At 37.6% G+C, this 23,091-nt stretch overlaps 1 long non-coding RNA gene across 4 annotated transcripts in view; it reads right to left on the reverse strand.

Moving 5' to 3' along the window:
* Nucleotides 1–2,081: 2,081 nt before the first annotated feature.
* LOC141424912 (uncharacterized) overlaps nucleotides 2,082–23,091 on the reverse strand; it is a 55,407-nt gene continuing 34,397 nt past the window's right edge. For 3 of the 4 annotated variants that reach the window (XR_012449860.1, XR_012449858.1, XR_012449857.1), the window contains exons 4-5: nucleotides 9,922–11,379; nucleotides 2,082–6,751 (exon numbers count right to left, since the gene is read on the reverse strand). This is a non-coding gene — a long non-coding RNA (uncharacterized lncRNA). The remainder of the gene's footprint in view (nucleotides 6,752–9,921; nucleotides 11,380–23,091) is intronic. The other variant, XR_012449859.1, reaches the window with a different exon arrangement.

Genomic DNA, 23,091 nt, shown 5'->3' on the forward strand with positions numbered 1-23,091 from the left:
TGTGGCCACCTCCAGAAGCTGGCTGGCATTCATACCAGCAAACCCTTAAAGCTTTTGTAATTTTCACCTTACATTCCCCTGGGCCTGGCTAACAAAGGCTGCATTAACCATCCTCTGGTTTTCAGCCACCTCTGAGTCGAAAGAGGTGTATAGGCAGAAGGCCTCACACAGCTTCTCAAAAAACTGGCCAGGGCGCTCATCTGGCCTTTGGAGGACTTCTGTTGCCTTATTCATGTTCAAGACTTTTCCCCTCCTTCCTCCATGCCTCCTAATAGTACCTCCTGATACTGTTCAAGCCACTGGTAATCTCCATCACCATTAGGGTCCCAGTGGGGAGTCCTCCTTGGGGAACTGACTCTGGGCATAGGCTTGGGAATTTAGAGTGTCTGCAGGGGCATGATCTTCCAGCCACTTTAGAGCTTCTAAGGTTATATGGTGTTGCTCCTCAGTAATAAACGGAGTCAGAAGAAGTTGTCAGCAGTCTGTCCAGGTAGGCTTGTGAGTTTGGATGATGAACTGGATTAGATTAATCAGGGCCTGAGGCTTTTCCATAAAGGAGGTGGTATGCTTCCAATTAAGGAGGTCTGTGGTGGTGAAGGCTGGTAGACAATATCCGCCTTCCTCCTTGTATTTGGCCCTGAATCTCTCAGGAGCATCTGCAGGTTGGTGGGTCCTGGAAGAGAGGCTAGGCTGACTGTGGGATTGTTCAAATGTTCCTGGTTGAACCTAGAGGCCAGTCTCACAGGGAGCTGTGGAGTGAGGACTGATGGGCTTGGAGTAAGCATGAGGTTCGTGGGGCCTGAGGAAGGTGGGGTTGTTGCAGTCTCAAGGACTCCTGGGCTTGCCCTTGTAGGCATATTTGCTGCTGGGGCTTCCCGGTTTGATGCTGCTTCCCCTTCCAAGGGTGGAGATGAAGAGGCAGATGGTGGTGGCAAAGGTGGGTACAGTGCCACAGAAGGGGGTGAGGTCCCTTCGGGGTCCCCTGCTAATATGGGTTTCTCTAGCTTTTTACAGTTTTTCCTGCATGTGGAAGCTGCTGCCACCCTGGCTACCATGACCTTACATGCCTCCTCTAGGTGGAGCTTTAGCCATGTGGGCCAACTGAGGACTGCATCCTGCCAGCAATCAACATAAGGAAACAGATCTGGGTGTTCCAGTTCCCCTACAACCACTTCAAAAACTCTATCCTATGACCTTATCTAATGACCCCTCCAAGGGCCATCCTCCACAAAAGGCAGGGCAGTCTATTTCACAGAAGGTCCTAAGCCTGTCAGGAGTCATCTTGACCCCATAATCTCTATGAAATCCCTTTTTAAAGTTCTTAAGCATGCATTCTATGGGGGTGTTCTTACTCTATCCTCCTCCCATTCCTCCCATTACCAGATGGCAAGGCAGAGACAGAAATGGAAGGGATGAGGGTTGTGGAGAGGAGGTAAGAGGTTTTCCTCTCAGCACACACAGGAAAACACCACCACTTGCTTCATCTGTTTCCGGCTGCTCCCCCCTGCAGGGATTTGGGCATCTCTTGGCTGTAGTGAGTCTGTACAAGCCCCGGAGCAGAGGTCCTGTTAGGGCCCACTGGACCATATGAGTTTGCCACAGACATGCAGATTGGGACTCCGCATTAACTTCACAGATGGGCTGTCTTAGGTTCCCCCTTTCACACACTCTCACACAGCACAGTACTTCCACCCCACTCCCTGAACCTACGAAATATGGCTTCACCCCAAATTGTGGTTACTCAGGTGTCTCTGTCTCTGGGATTTGATTGGACTCCCCTTCTGCCTCCTGAGGCAGGCCTGAATTCAAACTTACCAGTCTGATGAGCAGGGTTTCCAAGTTGTTCCCAAGCCTCTCCAGGTTCCTTTGTGTGACCAAAACTTGCCTACTTGGTTCACTAAGAGAGAGGCTCCCTCCCCTTGGATCAACATGGTCTGGTGGCCCTTGGCAGGGGCGCACTCCCAGCAGGCTGGGGATGCTGAGCTGGTGACAAGGAGGTGAAAACACCATTCTGAATCCAGAATGAGCACCCCAGAAATGTTGCGGGAGGGCTCAGACAGAGAGACTGGGTACCACATAAGTACAATAAGTTATTTTAAGAGAGAGTCTATATTCACATAACTTTCATTACATTATACATTATTTTATTATCAGTTACTAATGTTAAATACTAATATTTAATACTAACTAGCAACTAATAAGTAATATCATTAGTTAATACAATATTATTGTATTATTATCTCTTACTATGCCTAATCTACAAATTAAACTTTATCATAGGCATGTATGCTTAGGAAAAGCACATTATTTATAGGGCTCAATACTGTAATCTTTCAGGTATCCACTGTGGGTCTGGAACATAAGTTCCTCCTATACATAATTTGTTGAGAGTTTTTATCATGAAATGATGTTTAATTTTGTCAAATGCTTTTTCTGCATCTATTGAGATGAGCATATGACTTTATCTTTCCCTATACTAATGTGGTTTGTCACATTTATTGATTTGTATATGTTGAACCATCCTTATTTCACAGGAACAAATCCCACTTGATCATGTAGGTATGTGTTTCTTTCTATGTATTTTTGAATTCAGTTTGCTCGTATTTTGTTGTGAAGTTTTGCACCTATGTTCTTCAGGAACATTACCCTATAATTTCCTTTCTTGTAGTATGAATGTCTGACTTTGTTATAAGAATAATGTTCATCTTTTAAGAAGAGTTTGAGGTGGTCCCTCCTTTTCAATTTGTTGGAACTTTGAGAAGAACTGATGTTAATTATTTACATATTTGGTAGAATTACACAGTATATCCATTGGGTCCTGGGATTTTCTTTTATGAGAAATTTTGTTACTGATTCAACCTCCTTTCTTGTTATTGGTTTATTCAAATTTCCATTTCTTTTTGATCTATTATTTGCAGATTGTGTTTCTAAAGACTAATTCATTTCGTCTAGGTTATCACATTTGTTGGCATATAGTAACCTCTTTGGTCCTTGTGTTCCGGTAAAATCAGTTATGTTTTCTCTCTCATTTATAAATTTTGTTTATTTAGATCATCTCTTATTTCTTAGCCTAGATAAAGCCTTTCCAATTTTTTTATCTGTCTAAAAAAAATCAACTTTTAGTTTCCTTGATTTTTTCTATTATTTTTTCTAGTCACTATTTTATTTTTTTATTTCCTTCTCTACTATTGACTTAGTTTGTTCTTTTTTGGTTCCTCAAGATATAAATTAGGTTTTTTAAGATCTTGTTTCTAAATGAAGGCAGATAGCACTAAAAACTTCCCTCTTACACCATTTTTGCTGCATAACGTAAGTTTGGGTATATGGCATTTGCATTTTCCTTTGTCTCAAGATTGACCTGCTGGTTGTTCAGGAGTGTGCTGTTTAATTTCCAAATATTTGTGAATTTTCCAGTATTTCTCCTGTTATTGATGTTTAATTTTATACCATTATGTATAATTTATATTATATAATTTAATATTTTTTAAGTTGTTAAAACTTGTTTTGTGACCTAACATATATCCTTGAAACTGTTTAGCATGCACTTGAGAAGAATTGTATACCACTGTTGTTGGATCCGTTTGCTTTAAAATGCTATTCATGTCCATAATTTCCTTCTTGATTTTCTACCTGGATATTATTATTGAACATTGGGTACTAAAGTCTCCTAATATTATTGCATCACTGTCTATTTCTCCCTTCAATTCTTTTAATATTCATTTCAGCTACTTAGGTGATCTAATGTTGGGTATGTTTATATTTGCAATTATTATGTCTTCCTGATGAACTGATCCTTTTATCACTTCTTTAGCTCTTGTAACAGATTTTGACTGATAATCTAATTCATCTGATATGATTATGGCCACCTCTGCTGTCTTTTTGTTACCATTTGCACAGACACCTTTATCTATTCCTTCACTTTCAGTCAATGTGTGCTTTTAAAGCCAGAGTTAATCTCCTATAGGCAGCTTATTGTTGGATCCTACATTGTAAATTTTGGCGGGGGGCAGTATTGGAACTTGAATTTGGGGCCTCACACTTGCTATGCAAGCACTATACCACTTGAGCCACAGCCATATCCCCTTTTGAATTAGTTATTTTTCAGATAGAGTTCACACTTTTTTGTCTGGGCTGGCTTCAGACTGTGACCCTCCTATCTCTGCTTCCTAAGTAACTGGGATTACAGATATAAGCCAACATACCCAGGAACTCTACATCTTTTGACTAGAGAATTTAATCCATTTTACATCTAAATCTAAATTATATATAGGTGAGTAACCACTTTTTCCATTTGTTAATTGTTTTCTTATGGCTTTGTATTTCCTTTATTTCTCCCTATCTTGCTGTCCTTATGATGTGATGCTGTTCTGCAGCCACTTGCTTTGATTCCTTTCCCTTTATCTTTTGTTCCTCTATTAATAGGTCTTTGTGGTTATGATCAAGCTTACATAAAACATCTTAATAGTTATAGTGATCCATCTTAAGCTTATAGCCACTTAAATTTTACAACATATAAAATACTGTCCTTTAAATTGTTCTCCCATTAGAATTTGTTATTAATGTCACAATTTATATTTTTAAATATTGTGTATCTACTAACAAATTATTGTAGCTTTAGTTATTTTAATGTTTGTATTTTAACTTTTGTATTAGAACTAAAAGTTACTTAAGCATCACCCTTACAATATTTGATTATTCTAAATTTGATCATAGTATTACCTTCACAGTGAGTTCTATGTTGTCATACATTTTCACATTGTTAGTTAACATTATTTCAGTTAACTTCTAGAAATCCCTTTAGCATTTCTTATAAGGAAGGTGTAATGGTGATCAATTCTCTCAGCTTTTATTCATCTGAGAAAATATCTCTGAAAGACTTCTTTAGTAGTATTTTTGGGTTGACAGTTTCTTCTTTCAACACTTTGAATATATCATTCCACTCTGCTCTGATCTGCTAAAAAATCTTATGGTAGTATTATGGAGTTTTCCTTGTATCTGATGATCCACTTTTCTCCTACTGCTTTTGAAAATCTCAGATAGTCCTCATTTTTGGGAATTTGCTTATAGTGTGTCATGGTGAAAAGCTCTCTGTTTAATATATTTATAGTTCTTTGAGATTTTTGGATCTAGCTGCTCTCTTGATTTGGGTAGTTTCCTGTCATTATTTCTTTGTATATGATTTCTTCCCTTTCTCTGTCTCTGCTTCTCTGGGACTACCATAATGCATAAATTGATTGGCTTAATGGTTTCCCATAAGTCCCGTAGACTTGCTTTACTTTTTCATTCTTTTATCCTTTTTTTTTTTAAATCTCTCTTACTAACAATTCTAAATAACTGGTCTTCAAGCTTTTTTAGTCTTTATTCTATCTGGTCAAATGTGCTGTTGAATCTTGCTACATAATTTCTCACTTCATTCATAGTGTTCTTCAAATCCAGAATATTTGTTTGGTTCTTTTGTATGGTCTTTTTTCCTTTTGAGCTTTCCATGGTGTTCCCACACTCTTTTCCTTATCTCACTTAGTTGTGTGTGTCCTTTTGTGGTTCCTGAGCTGCTTTAAAAGGTTATTTTGAATTCTTTGTCAAGCAACTCATAGATATATGCTTTGAAGATTTGTTACCAGCACTTTATTTTGTTCCTTTGGTAGTGTCAGTCACAATCTTTGTGGCTGAGCATTAGTGGCTTCACATTTGTAGAGTAAGTAGGCACTTCTTTGAGTTCTTACAGAATGGTTTTGGCATAGAAATGCTTGCACTAGAAGCTCATCCAGAGGTTCATGTGAGCTGACTGTTGGGGTCTGTAGTTAGGCTTACCCGCTAAGTGGCTCAGTTCATGGTGAGCTTGAAGTCCAGATCCACAGGGACCAGACTGTCACATTGTGGTCTTTATAGTACTGAACACAGAATCTGCTAAAGTGGTTCAGTCCTGGGTCCACTGCAGTCTGGAGCAACAAAGGACTACCTGGAGCCTGAGATTGTGAATCCCAGTCTGGCCTAATTGTGGGCTTATTTTCTGGATCTTCAATGGTGGACATGAAGCCTGTTGCCATAGTGGTTAGCTCAGAACTAGAGAATATCTAGAGTTTGGGTCTGTGGCGATTGGTCTGGATTTGGGGTAGAGTTGGAGTCTAAATCCACATAGGTAAATTTGTAGCCTAGAGCTTCAGAGGCCGGGCTGATGCTGTGATGGGTTTGAATCTTGCATCTGTTGGGGACTGCCCATAGCTTGGGCTCTGGGGTCCCTCTTGGCACTAGACCAAGTTTGGTGTTAAAGCCTTCAGACAAGTTGGGTACTGACTTATCTCTCCTTCCCCTACAGGGAAGTTATATCCCTATGCACTGAGTTGTGAAGGTCTGGGGGAGGTGTGATGTGGGCAATTTGAAACTGTTTATCCTATCCTCTTCAGTATGTCTCCTCTTATTTCTGTGCTCCACCCAGGTGCTGTAATTTCTTTCTCAGTTTCTTGGAAAAGATATTTTATACATGAATGATTATTCAAATTGGAGTTTCTTCAAGGGAATGAGCACTGGAAACTCCTATTCTGCTGTCTTGTTGATGTTACTACATTGTTGGCTGATCACAAGTCCAATTGTAGAAAGGTTTCCATAATGATACACCAGGTTTTAGCTGTGCATCTCCAAAGCTTTCTCACTTCTCCTCTAACTGATTTCTTCAACATCAGGCTGGTAACCAGATGGTCAGCAGTCACTTCAATGTCACATATCCTCTCACAAATTCTACTTCACACTATTTCTACCAAAAAAGAGAAAAAATGATAAATTTATATACTGCATTATTAAGTATATTTCTAATAGGTGAAAGCATTGATAGGAACCAAATCACCCAATTATAATTTTACACATCTTGTTATCAGAAATGTTTTTCACAGACTAACTTCTAGTGTTAAACATGTCAAACCTTATTTCTATTCCATTACACATATACTTTAAATACTAAGCACCTTAAGACATGTTCATATCACATATTCTTACTACTTTGGCCACTACCAGTAAATCACAACATTAATCAAATTGGCAGAATAGGCAATAGGCATATACCTGGAAGCTATTACTATGCCAGAATGAGGAAGGAGAAACTTAAATATATGGCAAGTAATAGTGTGAAACACATATTTCACTAAACTAAACAAAATACATTCTCCATGCAAATTTCCTTAGTTACACCTAAAAAAATGTGTGGAATCACTACAAAGCCACCAAATAGAGGAGAAATGTAATGGAAGAGAAGTCAGAGTTGAAAACACCAGCAGATTTAACTTACTGTGTTTATTAATCTTGCCCAAATTTTACAAATATAAATTGCCAAGTAAGCACACTACTATGGCCTCTCTGAAAACCTTGGGATGATTTCCAACATGTAACGGATCCTGAAGCTTAAGTTTCATTAACCTTAAGGTAGATTCCCCTCCAATCTGCCTCCTTGTCCTGGTTTTGTTTCCTCTTTTATTCTTGAAAATAGCAGAAAATACTTCCACCTGAATTTAAGCCCTTCGAAATCTTACTTTTCTAACCAAAGTAAGCACTTTTTCAGTTTCTGATCACATCCATGTTGTTTTTTCCTTCTCTTTGCTGCCACACCTCAGAACCTGAATTTCATGGCTAGCATTGCAAAGCCAACAGAAAAGATAATTGCTTGAGTGTGATAATGGTGAGTGACAATTTCATCTCCAAACTATTTATCAGTTCACACTCCATATATCGGGAATCAAGAGAACATGACACCTCTTGTCAGTAAAACAAAAGAATCTTGTGACAGCATTTCAATTGGATTTTTCACCTGGCACCCACCACATTAGCACTCCGTTAAAATAACTCCATTCACTATTCCAAAACAAAACAAAAATCTGATGCACTAGACAAGGTAAATGAAATTATATACATATATATATACATATATATACATGTATATACATATATATATATATATGTATATATATATAAAGCTAATACTGCACCTGATCTCGGATTTTACCCCCTTGAAAAATAACCTGTCTCAATTTATTATAACTTTTTTATTTGTTTCCAACAACAAGTCAATCACAGGTCATTCTTTTATACAAATGAGTCATTCTCTTCAGCAGAGAATGACTATCGTGCAAAACATGTCAATCTGAAAGTTCAACCTAAAGTATGTCTCAACTACTTCTAAACCTTAATGAAGGTGTCAGTTCAAAGCTCTAAGTAAACCCTCAAATGGTCTAATTGCCACTTTCATAAAATGTGAAGCTCAGATTTCTGATGGTTTGGATAATTTCCTAAAGTTCTCTGAAAAGAAAACCATCTTCCTCTTTTTGTTCCTAAGAACATTTCTTAGCCTTTTGGAGGCAGTAAAGTATGGTGATCAAGGTTATGAGCCAGACTAGAGAGTCAAACGGAAGTATGTTCACATCATGGGCTGTCATAACTGGCGGTGGCAGTTAGGAAAATTCTCAAGTCCTCTGAGACTGTTTTCTAGCTTATAAATTACAGATAATGATGTCATGTTCTTTATAGAGTAGTTGAGTGGATTAAATGAGCTGATATAATTTAGCACACTGGCTGGCAAGAAAGTATAATCACTTCCCATTATTTTTTCCCATTAATATTTTCCCATTATGCATGTCATTTTGTTCTGCAAAAGAGCATTGGAAATTGGCCTAATCATTAAGGAAAAACAAGTCAATCTGTTCTAGGACTGTTCTTATTTTCTTATTTCAACTACCTGAGTTGAGTAACTCAAAGAAAAGAGGTTTCTTTTTTCCCTTACATACTACTTTAGTTAAAAAGGGCATTTTATGAGATTGCCCCTATCTTTGCAGCTCTTCTCATATTTTATATCCCAAATATATCTTCACATGTATGTTCTTTCAAAAGAGTAAGTGCAAAAAAAAAAGGGAAAAAAAGCAAATTCAGCCCTTTAAGGTATATTAAAAACACTAAATCATTTTTTCAGTGGGACTGGGATTTGAACTCAGAGCTTCATGCTTGCAAAGCAGGCACTCTACCACTTGAACCACACCTCCAGCCCAACTCAATCATGTTTTGTTGGTGGTACAGTACTGTGGATTGAACCTAGGGGCCTCATGCTTGCTAGGCAAGTGCTCTACCTACCACTTGAGTTCAGACCACTGAATAATCTTTAAGAAAAAAAAATATTGAGCAAACTTTTCAAAACAGGGATTTGAAGACAGTTTTAATTTAAAAAAAAGTTTAGTAGAACCAGATATGATGGTGCCCTCCTGTAACTCAAGTACTCTAGAGGAGGAGGCAGGAGTATGAGTTTGAGGCCAATGTAGGCTACATAGTGAGAGCCTGTCTCAAAACAAACAAGCAAAAGTCTATTGGTAAACTCCTAATGAACCTAAGTAATATCCTACATGCACTAAGCTTCATCATTACCATCATACTTTACTGCCTATTCAATGTTCAACATCATATTGGATCCTGGAAATGGCACCTGCCCCACAATGTGCAGTTGAATACACAGGACTAAACATGAAAAGACACTAGAGTCTGGAAAGAGGAAAAAATCAGCAAGATAAACAGAAAGTTTCTCAACAGGTAAGAAAATAAAGCAATCTCAACATGATCAGTAAAGTTTATTCAAAGTAGGTAAAATCAAGCTTATTCTTCACTAAAACATGCAATCATTAAGCCTTCAACTTTTAAATTATTCATAGTGACTACTCCAAAGGCTGACATGAACACAATGGCTTTTTTTGGTCACTCAGAATTTTAGGTTTCATTTACCTCTGCTGTCCACCCACTTCATCCCATTGCTGATCTAGATGATCAGACTCTCATTTCTGAACTGGATCATAGTGAAGTGTTTGAGAGGAAAAGGTAGCATACTTGTGTGATCTCTTCCCCTTACAAGAAGTCTTAGTTGTAATAGGAAATAAAAAAAGAATGGCTAATTCTCACCTCTATCTTCCACAAGGTAACCGAACACTCTCCATTTCCAGATGTTTTTATGTCTTACAATTTGGCACTGATGAGTAGAGTTTCACCACGTGGCAATACTTAGATTCAAATGTGGATTCAATATTGGAGTAGAAAGGGACTTTTTTTTTTTTAAACAGGCCATTTAAAACAATTGAGTATATATAATTCCTCCTAAGACTCTTAGGAATCTTGTTTAGTTCCCGCTTGTCTGCTTGGAGTTTGGGAATTAAATCCCAGCAGTTGTTAAGTACAATGTCACAATCCTCTGTCGCTCAGCATATCCTGCACATATCCTTTTTTGGGGATTTCTGAAGGAAGGATGGCCATGGCAAAGCAAGTTCTGGGTATTTGTGAGTCCTCTGGTCAAACTACACACCACACACACACAAACACATACACCCAGGGAGAGAGAGATATTGACATCAATTCTTAACAGCTCCCATTCCATTATTTTGAATAGCTCTGCCCAGAAGGCATAAGAATAAGTAAATAGGAATATTATAACCTTCATAAATGTGTCCTCCCTTTGCCTTTTCAAAACATGAGCAACTTGTTGGGAAGAAGAATTGAACTCTGAATTTTTCTGAGAAGAAGAGCACAGGAATCTGGGAGACAGACACCCTTTTATTTTCTATGATTACATTTTGCACAAACAGGATTTTCTTTATCTTCAATTTGAGCAACAAAAATAGCCAGATTCGTCTGAAAGAATATATTTACTTTAACAAATAAGTTTTTAAAAAGGAAAAAATGGTCCAGTCTTTCACTCGTCTAGTCAAGTTTGTTCAGAGTTGGGGGAGGAATATGAGACAGAGCATGTTGACAGCAGCAGGCCCAGTCCCGTTCCCTCTCAACAGGCTTTGGGCGTCCGTTTCTGAACCTAATTTTGGCTACCCTTAGAAAAATCTTTATGATGTAAGTAATTTAAGAACACTTATGCTCAATTTTTGGCTTTATCCAAAAATCCGAGACAATTGGAAAGTCCCATTTAATAATTTATTAAATTTAAATACTCCAAATTTTGTAAATGTCAACAAAAACAGCAATATATAAACTCTGGCAATGCTAAAATAATCAATGAAATATCATAATCATTAAATTTTTCTTCACAGTTGGAAAATTATCAAACCTCTTTGCCAAAGCAGTTCAGATTTTATTCTCAAAGTCTCCCTGACTATTAGAAATATGTACATACAATACACATAGAGATGTGTATCACACTCAGAGGATAAGCCAGCTAGATATGAGTACATGGAAAAAAGCTTTCCCTTTAAAATCTCTGAGCTGGCTATATGTCATTTGGCTCACAGCAACATCCCCAGACTTCTGGAATCTCCTCTGTATCACAAGATGGCTAGGAGCCTACAGACATCACACAGACTTCATTGCCAGCTGCTTTCCAGTGGGCTTCTGCCAATGGGAGGCATTGTTGGGGAACTGAAAGGCAGAAGAGAGAGAGAAATCTTTGTGTGTGTTTTTACTTTTGGGGGCACACAGAAGCACCAGGGAGCAAGTGTAGGCTATGCAGTCTTTCCACAGGCAGTGCCATTACACAGCAATGGCAGTCATGGTGCTGTATAGGCCTTAGCAGCATAGTGTTATGGGCTCTAGTAGCAGTAACTGTGGCCACGATAACAGGAGACTCTAGCCTTCTGGGTTCTTATAGCCAGGGGTATAAGCTTCTAAGTACCTGTAAATGGTGGTAACAGTTGCAGCAGCAGAACCTCAACCACTTCTTAGAGCAGCAATCCTGAACTCTCAGTAAACCCTGTTTTCTCTGCTGCTACTCATCTAAACAGTGGTTAAGCAGGGATAAACTCACTTTTCCCTCTTCACCCCTTTAGTATGCTAACAATGACAAAACCAATTTCTTATATGTTTTCCTATTTTTTCTGCACAAACACTCATTACTACAAATTATCTTTCTTAAGACTAATGAATCAAGAAATAATAAAGATATGCATTTTGTTACTTTTTTTCAGATAAGGATTCACATACATGCTGACAACTACAAAATCTTATTGCTTAAAAATGCTTGCAGAAGCAGAATTAATAAATATTGGAAGTGAAAAAACTAAAGCCACAGAATGTAGGTGAAATATAATGATACATTCAATCTTGAAATATGACTAAGAGCAGAGTAAAAAAAATTATAAAACCCAAGAACAAAAAAAATGAAAGCTGAATGAGACAACAGGTACAGTATACAAGAGATATCAACAAAATTTTGTAAGTTGGAAAAGAAATGGACTAGAGCTCAGAAAGTTGGAGTTGAAGATTCAATAAACCCTCAAAAAAACCAAAAAAGGTGCAGGGATGTATAGGAAGTAGATAGCTCTGGAGGCAACAAAAGTGGAGAAGTTGTGAAGAAAAAAATATCTCATAGTCATGCTTACCTAACTCTAAAGTCCATTCCTGTCTTCTTTCTAACTAGACAAAAACTAGCATTTCTCTCATTCACTATTCCTATAACTTTAGGAAAAATTGAGGTGCTTTTTCTTATGTATGGGCATTCACAACCTCTTAAACAAGGGGGCTATCCAATCATGTCACTACTAATAAACTTCAAAATTACATCAGACATAGGACAAGAATGGGGAAAAATATTTCTTTCTCCCTACTCTACAAAATTCAGACACTTGAGATAGCCAATGTTTTATATACCCTAGCCCAAACCCTCGTTGATGTATAAAAATGAATTGACTCTTTAGCAGTGGTAGTCTTATAAAATGAGAGGACTTTATAGATATGCTTACTGTTGCCTCAAAGGGCAAACCTGTGCTGTGCTTGGGGAAGACTGTTTCTTTTGGGTTAATAGATCAGAACAAATTCAAGCCAACAATCACAAACTAACATACCAAGCCTCTTGACTTTGAGGATGAGCCACCCAAGGATGGCTTTTATGGGAAAATAGCTGATTATGGTAATCCTGGCTTCTTCCCTTCTTGGGACCTCTAGTAGCTATCTTACTCCTTTTCACCATTGGTCCTTCTTTTATTAATGTTTTAGCCAGATTTGTTTCTTCTCACCTCTAGGCCATAAATTTACAAATGATGCTACAACTTGGGTTCCATTCCCTATCACCTGACCCTTCAGTGCCTCTTAGCCCCCAGACAAGCTTCCACACAATATTATTCCAGTATTCAGTTAGACCCTACCATGTTCCATTGGACTTCCCCATAACCCTCCACCAGAACAACAAATACATAGTTAAGGACATCTCTACGACCCTACCCAGCTCAAAGCAATTAAAAGATGAGACATTTGCCCCACTAAAACTAGGATTGGTTTTGTTGTTCTGTCAAGGAACAATGTAGAGGAGGTCCCCCACTTTAAGGAGACATGGTGGACAAAGGAATACAAAGGAGCAGAAGGAGTGTGAGGGATGAATGGGTCTCACTGGGAAATGCAGAAGGAATGCTATAGTAAAAGCTGAGCTCAGGAGATGCTCCAGAATGTGAAGTTCAAACCATGGTCCAACAAAGAGACAACCAATCAATGAGGTCCACAAGAAAAGAAAGATAGCCAATCGAATGTATACAGGTAGAAAAAAGTACATAGGTAGAAGAGGTATAAAACCTATTCTGAACGCTGTCTCAACACACTATGCTACTTTGTGTAGATGCTAGCCTTTTTCTCCCCTTTTAATGTCATCCTAATGAATATTTCTCCTGAAACAAAAACAAAAACAAAAAAACCTTCAATGAATGAAGAATTCAATATAGGGAGAAAAAGAGAGACAAGAAAAAAAAAGAAAGAAGGAAGGAAGGGAAGAAGGAAGGGAGAAAATTCCCATCAATGACAATTTAAAAGTCAGCTAGGGGTACTTGGTTAGCAAGCAATGAATCCAGATTTTCACAGGAAGACAGAAGTCTCCAGAAATAATAGTTCTTAAGGAAGGAAGAAAGGAAGGAAGGAAATATAGAAAGAAGGAAAAGAAGAAAAGGAAAGAAGGAAAAAGCAAGGAAGAAATTATATGTTCATGAGCTTTATTGAAAGCTGTTTCACATTTCTTTAAGAAAGTTTGGGGCTGAAATAGTCACAGGAACCCGGATAACAAACAAAAAGACACACTAAGTACTGATTTGAGTTAAGAAGGGAGAAACGTAATCATAGTACAAATAAATATAAACTGTAAGTACTAACATATCAGAAAGCATGCTAAAACTATATAATTGGAAAATAGAAACAAAAATAAGTATATGCATTGATATGGTCTGAGGGAGCAGTGTTAAAGAGATGATCCTAATTTTCTATAAAAGGGAACTAAGAGGTGGCTCATGCCTGCAATCCTAGCTACTCAGGAGGCAGAGACCAGGAGACTCACAGTTCGAAGGCAACCCAGACAAATAATTCCACAAGACCCTATCTTGAAAAAACCCATCACAAAAAAAAAGGGCTAGTGGAGTGGCTCAAAGTGTAGGCCCTGAGTTCAAGCCCCAGTACCATAAAAGAAATAAAATAAAATAAGGGAACTAAGAGATAATATGTAAAATTGAAAAAAAAATCCCCCCCATAAAATTCGCAGTAATTGTACCATTAAAAGCTTAGATCTGTGGTATAGTTTGAAGTTTCTAAAGCTATACTTTAATGTCAGTTTACAGCAACAAAAACACATGATACTGGCACAAAAACAGATATCAAGACCAATGGAACAGAGTAGAAGACCCAGATAAGAATCCATGCAGCTACGGCCACCTGATGTTTGACAAAGGTGCCAAAGCATACAATGGAGAAAAAATAGCCTCTTCAACAAATGTTGCTGAGAAAACTAGATATCTGCATGCAGAAAACTGAAACTAGATTCCTGTCTTTCACCCTATATGAGTATCAACTCAAAGTGGATTAAGGACCTTAACATAAGACCTGAAACTTTGAAGCTAGTGCAGGAAAGAGCAGGGAATATGCTAGAAGCAATAGGCATAGGCAATGACTTCCTAAAGAAAACTCAAATGACTCAGAAACTAAGAGAAAGGATTGACAAATGAGACTACATGAAATTAAAAGTCTTCTGCACAACAAAAGAAACAGTCTCTAAATTGAGGAGGCTGACCACAGAATGGGATAAAATCTTTGCCAGCTATACATCTGACAAAGGACTGTTAACAAGAATATACAGGGTGCTCAAAAAACTACACTCCCTAAAAAATCAATGACCCAATAAAGAAATGGGAAAATGAACTGAACACAAGCTCAAATGGTCAAACAAAAAAAAAAAAAACCACACAAAGAAATGCTGAACATCCCTGACTATCAAGGAAATGCAAATCAAATCTATGTTAGGATTCCACCTCACTCCTGTTAGAATGACTACCATCAAGAACACAAACAACAACTAATGTTGGCAACGATGTGGGAAAAAAGGAACCCTCATACACTATTTGTGGAAGTGTAAATTAGTACAACCACTATGGAAAATAGTATGGAGGTGCCTCAAAAAATTAAAAATAGAACTGCCATATGATCCAGCAATTCCACTCTTATGGATAAACTTGAAGGAATGTAAGTCAGGTAAATAACAGGTACCTGTACACCCATATTTATTGTAGCACTATTCACAATAGCTAAGCTATGGAAACAGTCAAGATGCCCTACTAATGATGAATGGATAAAGAAGATGTGGTATTTACATGTAATGGAATTTTATTCAGCCACAAAGAAGAATGAAATTTTGTCCTTTGCAGGTAAATGGATGGAACTAGAGAACATTATCTTAAATGAAGTTAGCCATGTTCAGAAGGTTAAAAGCCACATGTTTTCTCTCATATGTGGAATATAGACCTAGTAAAAATTCAGCAATATTATAAAACACAGATCACATTAAGGGGAGGTCACATACGAGAGAGGGAGAGTAAAAGAAGGAAGTTAAGAAGGTGAATATGGTTGATGTACTCTCTATATAAGAATATAGGATTTTTAAACCTATTGAAGCCACCATAAAGGGGGACTAAGGTAGAAAGATGAAAAATAGAGGAGATGAACCAATTTGGGTTATAATACATATATACCTGGAAATGTTACAAGAAAATTCCCTGTGTAGCTATCTTAAACAAACAAAAATGTCCTTTTTTTCCTTTACAAAATCAGAATAAGAGTGCAGAACAGGTCCTGCTTAGGGGAGGGGGTTGGTACCAGTTGGAGGGGGAGGATGTGGGGAAAGGGTGTAGGAGGGTGAATCTAATGGAAATACTGTGTACACATGTATGTAAATGGAAAAATAACACCTGTTGAAACTATTCCAGGAATGATGAGAGAAGGTATAAAGGAGAATGATTGAGGGGGACATTCAAGTATGATATATTTGATACATTTAAAAACTTTTGTAACTGCCACAATGTACCCAGCTCAACAACAAAAAAAATGAAAAAAAAAAAAAAAGAAACTGAGAAGTAAAATGTCAGCATAAATAGCTAAGAGGCTGAAAGTAGATGTCTGCAGAGAATGAGAAAAGGGCAGGAGTTTGGTTCTATTGATTTATTTTTTACTATTCTAGTATTATTTATCCTTTAAAATTAAAAACAAACATTACTTTGAAAATAAAAATTCAAAAATTTAAAAGTACATGTAACAAAAGTAAGGATTTTGGGGCTAGTGGAGTGGCTCAAGTGGTAGAGCACCTGCCTTAACAAACACAACGCTGAGTTCAAAACCTAGTATAGCCAAAAAATAAACCACAAATAAATAATTTTCCTAAAAAGAAAAGTTTAGATATTTTCATATATGCAGAGGACCCTAATCAATAATAAACTAGAGTTTATAAAAGCTCCAATTTTTTCTTTTAAAAAATCAAATAATCATTTAACTTTATTCACAGTATTATTTATGCATTACTAATTCATAATTTTCATAATATACAAATATAAATTTTATCTAAAATCAGGTAAAGTGTATTATTTTGAATTTAGTAACCAAAATTCTTTTGGTTACTAAGTTATTCTGTTAGGTCAGGTCTTTATTATTACTACATAATGAATCATCCCAAAATACAATGGCAGTTATTTGATTATCAACACTCTTAGTTATGGGTCTTTGATCAGGATCTCTCATGCAGTGGTATTCAGATAGTTATGGTGGTTGAAGCCAGGACAATCTCAAAATCTTCCTTAGATGCATGGCTAGCACTTGAGGCTAGCTGTTGGCTAGGACCTCAAATGACACTATCAATCAGAATATCTATTCACAACTTTCTGTGCAGTCTAGCTTCCTTCTAGCATGGCAATTGGGTTCTAATAGAGAGCATCCCAAGTAGAACAAGCAGAACTTTATCACCTCTTATATTTTAGCCTTGTAAATGACATAGCATCACATCTTCCATAGGCATAGTCCTCCCAAAATTCAAAGGAAGGGAGAATATATTCCTACTTCTCAGCAAGAGAAATTGTAATGTCACACTGTGAGAAGAGTTGGTGGGACAGGAGATCTTGTTTTAGCTCTGCTGTAATATATAAACTGCCATAGTTCTCTTTGCTCCAATATAAAAGCATTTACATTCTCAAAATGTTCAGTAATAATTAACTAGCATCAAAAAGAGACATGCTCAGACCAGCACACTTTAAACAGTGATATGTATACTTTGGGGACATGAATAATTTCAAAAAATAATTTCTATGTCTGCACTATTCATTTGTATTTAACAACCTGAGAATACTCATGTTAGTTGTTTTTGTCTTTGTCACCCTAAAAAAGAGGTATGTCTGACATCCATTTTATCATTTTTACTATGGTACATTGACCCTGAATGCAAAAATCACCAGAGTTACAAACAACAAGACAACTCATAATACTGGAATTGATACTTAGAAAGTAAATAACTCTAATAACTGAATAATGAAATCTGAAATTACTTTCAATTCTTTGCCTTTAATAGAATTGAAAGAAGTCCTAATTGAGATGACAGCTGATAGATCATTAAAAATAATTTTTGGTGATAGAAAACTATGTGATTTTTGGCATATAACTTGGAAGGAGTTCAGTATTTGAGTGACAATGCCAAAACAAAATTGCATTCCTATCTACTTATTTATGGGAATACTTGGTTCTCCTGTGCCTGGAGCACTACTGCACTACCCTCTTGGAGCCCATGCCTGTAAAACAGGCCCTAGAACTCCCTCTGTTTGAAGGCTTGGTTCCCCTGCACCTGCAGCAGTTGCCATGGTTCTGGTTAACCCAGCAACAGCAAACAAGACTCAGGGTTCTTGCTGCCTGCAAACTTGGGTCCCCCATGCCTGGAAGCCCACACACTAATGCAAGTAGACCCCAGGGCCTCTGCTACCTTGTGGGCACCAGACAATTCAATCCCACTGGCTTTGCTCACCCATGGGTACCCTCAACATGCTACTCAGTGCCAGGAGCCTGCCAGCACACACCTAAGTGAACCCCAGACTCCAGGCTTTGCTACTCTGCTGGTGCCAGGAGGTTTCCCTCCCCACAGAGCATGAAGGCCCAGCACTTCCCACAGTTCCTGACAGCAAGAGAGCATTTGCTCCCCAATCAAAGAGCAAGAATGCCAGATTCCCCACTGAGGGGAAGAAAGCTATAACCTGCTACTCTATAGGCAACACCAGAAGTCCTATTTCCCCAAGCCACACAGAAGCCCAGAGCTTTACCCTGCACCTCCCTGCAGGACAGTCACCTCTCTCCTGTCCAAGAGGTGGAATCCCAACTCCTCTACTGAGTGGCAATCCACTACTTTGCTAGTGATAGGAGGCCTGCCCCCTACAGTGCAGAGACCTAGCATTTCCCACTGTGACTGCAGAAGAGCCTCTGTGCCCCACCAAATAGCAGGAACTCCAACCCCTCACTGAAAGGAGAAAAGAGGTAATTGCCACCACAAGAGCCCTACAAGAGGTAGCATATCGAGCATATCCCTCTCTGAGGAACACTGCTGGGGCTCCAGGAGAAAAAAACTCAAAATCCCAACTACAGGGGCACAGGGATTAAAATCATAACCAAAATCAATTCCAGATGCATAAATCTCAATGCAGAATGAAACAGCAAGACAACTGCTCAACATCAAAAGCCAATTCTACCACTAAGGATCCAAACACCTGTTAAGAGGAAGAGCTATCAAATAATGAATTCCAAAAACCAATAGTAAAAATGATTAACAACCTCAAAGAAGAAACATTAGTATTTGACCTCAAAGAAAACATGAATAAGCATGAAATGAGCTCAAAGAGAATACAAACAAACAGATGGATGAAATTAAGAAGACTATCCAGGATATGAAAGAGGAAATCAATAAAGATATGTAAACCTCAAAAAATAATCAATCCAAAATAAACAACTCAATAACCCAATAAATATCACAATCTAAAGCTTGGTGAACAGAGTGGAGCAAGTTGAAAATAAAGTATCAGGAATGGAAAACAAAGCAGAGGAATCAGACCAAACAGTACAGGATCATGAAAGAATGCTAAGAAAATACAAATGGGACATGTAAGATACCTGGGACACCATGAAAAGACCAAACCTATGAATCATGGGTGTAGAAAAAGGAGAGGAGATAAGACACCGATAACCTGTTCAATAGAATAATAGCAGAAAACTTCCCTAACCGTGAGAAAGAGAGTTACCCAGGTGCAGGAAGCTTACAGAACACCAAACCATCAGGACCAAAACAGAAACACCTCCAGACACATCATAATCAAAACACTCAGCACACAGAACAAAGAAAAAATTCTGAAAGCTACAAAAGAGAAAAGACAGGTCACATATAAAGGCAAACCCATTAGAATAATAGCAGATTTCTCAACTCAAACTCTAAAAGAAAGAAGGTCATGGAAAGACATATTTTAGGCCGTGAAAGAAAGCAACTGTCAATCTAAACTATTCTACCCTTCCTAACTGAAGGAGAAATTAGAACCTTCCACAACAAGGAAAATCTAAAAAAATCTGTGACCACCAAGTGAGCACTACAGAAAATACTTAAAGGACTTTTACATATAGAAAAAGAAACTAGAGTGAGACAGGAAGACTTATGAAAGAATAAACCCTTTTGAGCAAACAGACCAGTAAACAAGGAATGGGTAATACTAAACAAAAAGGTAATGAAAATGACTGGAAACAACACACACCTCTCAATATTAACACAGAATATAAATGGCCTCAATGCCACAATCAGAAGACACAGAATAGCAAATTGGGTTAAAAAGTAACACCCAATCACATGTTGTTAAAAGAAACTCATCTCACTGAAAAAAAATAAACACTGACTTAGAGTCAAAGGGTGGAAAAATGTTTTCCAAGCAAATGGACCCCATAAACAGGCAGGAGTAGCTATACTCATACCTGACAAAGTAGACTTCAGACTAAAATAAATCAGAAAAGACAATGAAGGTCACTTCATATTAATGAAAGGAACAATTCATCAAGAGGAAATAACAATCCTTAACATATATGCACCTAACACAGAGGCACCCATCTACATTTAAAAAAAAAAACAAAAAAACCCCAAACTCATTTATCTAAGAGCACAGATAAATGCTAGCACAGTGAGAGTAGGAGACCTGAATACCGCACTTGTGGGGACTGGATTATGAGAAGCCTATGAGAATGTGACATAAGCACAGCTGTGTCAAATAATCTATAGGCTAAGTTTGGCATGGCCCCAGCCATAGAGGAGGGAAAAAATGCAGCACAGCTGCTTTTCCTAAGATGTTTACATTCAGAGAAGTAGAGAGCAGGTTTCTCTTGTTACAGTGTCACGCCCCTCCCTGAGAACTGTTGCTCCACATCCTTGTTTACCACTGTATATAAAAGACTTGGTAAAGGGTGAGAGGATTGGATTGATTGGCTGGCTGTTGGCTGCTCACAAGGGTCGGCTGCTGCTGACAATGATGCTGCTGCTGCTGCTGCTGGTAGTCTGTGTGTTTGAGAGTCTTGAGGACTGAGACTTTAAGAGAAGAATACAGGACAGTGCAAGTCTGAGAAGCAAGACTTTAAGAGATTAAGGAAAACATGGGACAGTGCAAGTCTAAGTAAAGAGACTTTAAAGAATAGAAAAGAAGAAAGGCATTAAAGAATAGAAACAGGTTTTAAAGAACAGAGAAAAGCAAAGTAAAATAAGAGTTAATAGAGAAAAGAAGTAATGAGACTGTTGTGCATCTCCATCTGAGCTCCCTGCACACCTGATCCCAACTTTCTGCATGCTTATCTTCTATACTTTGTCCTTTCTGCATCTCAAGTGGCCCCAGTTAGATCAGTAGGACCAGGAGCTCACTAAGCTCATGAGACCCACTGTCACTAATAGACAAGGTCATCCAGACAAAAGATCAACAAAGAAACTTCAGAGCTACTCCACATATAAACCAAATAGACATGTTTGATATCGTACAGAGTATGTCACCCAATAACTAGGCAATACATGTTCTTTTCTGCATCTCATGAAACTTTCTCAAAAATAAATATTTTAGGACACAAAGCAAGTCTCAACAAATTCAATAAAATCTAAATATTCCCCTGCATCACATCTGATCACGGAATAAAACTAGAGCTCAACAACAAAAGAAACCCAGAAAATATTCAAGCATATGGAGACTGAACAACACACTGCTAAAAAACCAATGGGTGACCAGAGTAATAAGGGAAGAAGTAAAAAAAGTTCCTAAAATCCAATGAAAATGAAAATACAATATACCAGAATCTGTGGGACACAGCAAAGGCTGTGCTAAGGGGAAGGTTTAGAGCTATAAGTGCCTACATTAAAAAAACAGAGACCTCGCAAATCAAATCTAATGATGCACCTTAAGCTCTTAGAAAAACAAGAACAAACTAAACCCAAAACCAACAGATGGAGAGAAATAATAAAGATCAGAGATGACCTCAATGAGATAAAAACCAAATAAACTATACAAAGAATCAATGGAAGAAAAAAAAAACTTGGTTCTTTGAAAAGATTAACAAGATAGACAAATCCTTAGCCAACATGACAAAATGGAGGAGGGAGAAGAACCAAATTAATAAAATCAGAGATGTAAAAGGGGACATAACCACAAATACAAACAAAATCCAGAGAATCACTAGACAGTACTTTGAAAATTTATATTGAAGTAAATTAAAAAATCTAGATGAAATGGATAAATTCCTGGATGCATATAGCCAACCAAAATTGAAACAAGAAGATATTAACTACCTAAGTAGTCCAATGCATCCAATGAAATTAAACCAGTAATAAAGAGTCTTTCTACAAAGAAGTGCCCAGGACCTGATGGATTCACAGCCAAATTTCACCAAAACTTTAAAGAAGAACTAACACCGATACTCCTCAGACATTTCCAGGAAATAGAAAGGGAAGGCACACTACCAAACTCATTCTGTGAAGCCAGCATTACACTCATTCTGAAACCAAACAAAAACATAACCAGAAAAGAGAATTATACAGAAGTATCTTTAATGGATATAGATGCAAAGATTCTCAACAAAATACTGGCAAACAATTCAACAACATGTCAAAAATCATACACCATGATCAAGTCAGTTTCATTCTTGGAATGCAGGGATGGTTTGACAGACATAAATCCATAAACTTAATACAGCATATAAACAGAAGCAAGGACAAAAACCACATGATCCTCTCAATAGATGCAGAAAAAGCCTTTGAAAAATCCAACACCCTTTCACGATAAAAGCTCTAAAGAAACTAGGAATAGAAAGAACGTTCCTCAACATAATAGAGGCTACATATGACAAACCTAGAGCCAACATCATACTAAATGGAGAACAACTGAAACTGTTCCCCTTAAAATCAGGAATGAGACACGGCTGTCTGCTTTCTACACTCCTATTAGATATAGTTTTGGAATTCCTAGACAGAGTAATAAGACAACAGCAAGAAATAAAAGCAATTCAAATAGGAAAAGAAGAAGTCAAACAATCCCTATTTGCAGATGACATGATCCTATACATAAGGGACCCCCAAAACTACTAGAAATCATAAACTCTTTCAGCAAACTAGTAGGATACAAAATTACAGAAATCAGAGTTTTTCTGTATACCAACAATGCACAGACTGAGAAAGAAATCAGGGAAACAATACCATTTACAATAGCCTCAAAAACAATAAAGTTCATTGGAATAAACTTAATGAAAGAAACCAAAGGCATTTTTAATGAAAACTATAAGCCATTGAAGAGAAAAACTGAAGAGACA

This window comes from Castor canadensis, chromosome 7 (genome assembly GCF_047511655.1).
Source record: "Castor canadensis chromosome 7, mCasCan1.hap1v2, whole genome shotgun sequence".
NCBI lineage: Eukaryota > Metazoa > Chordata > Mammalia > Rodentia > Castoridae > Castor > Castor canadensis.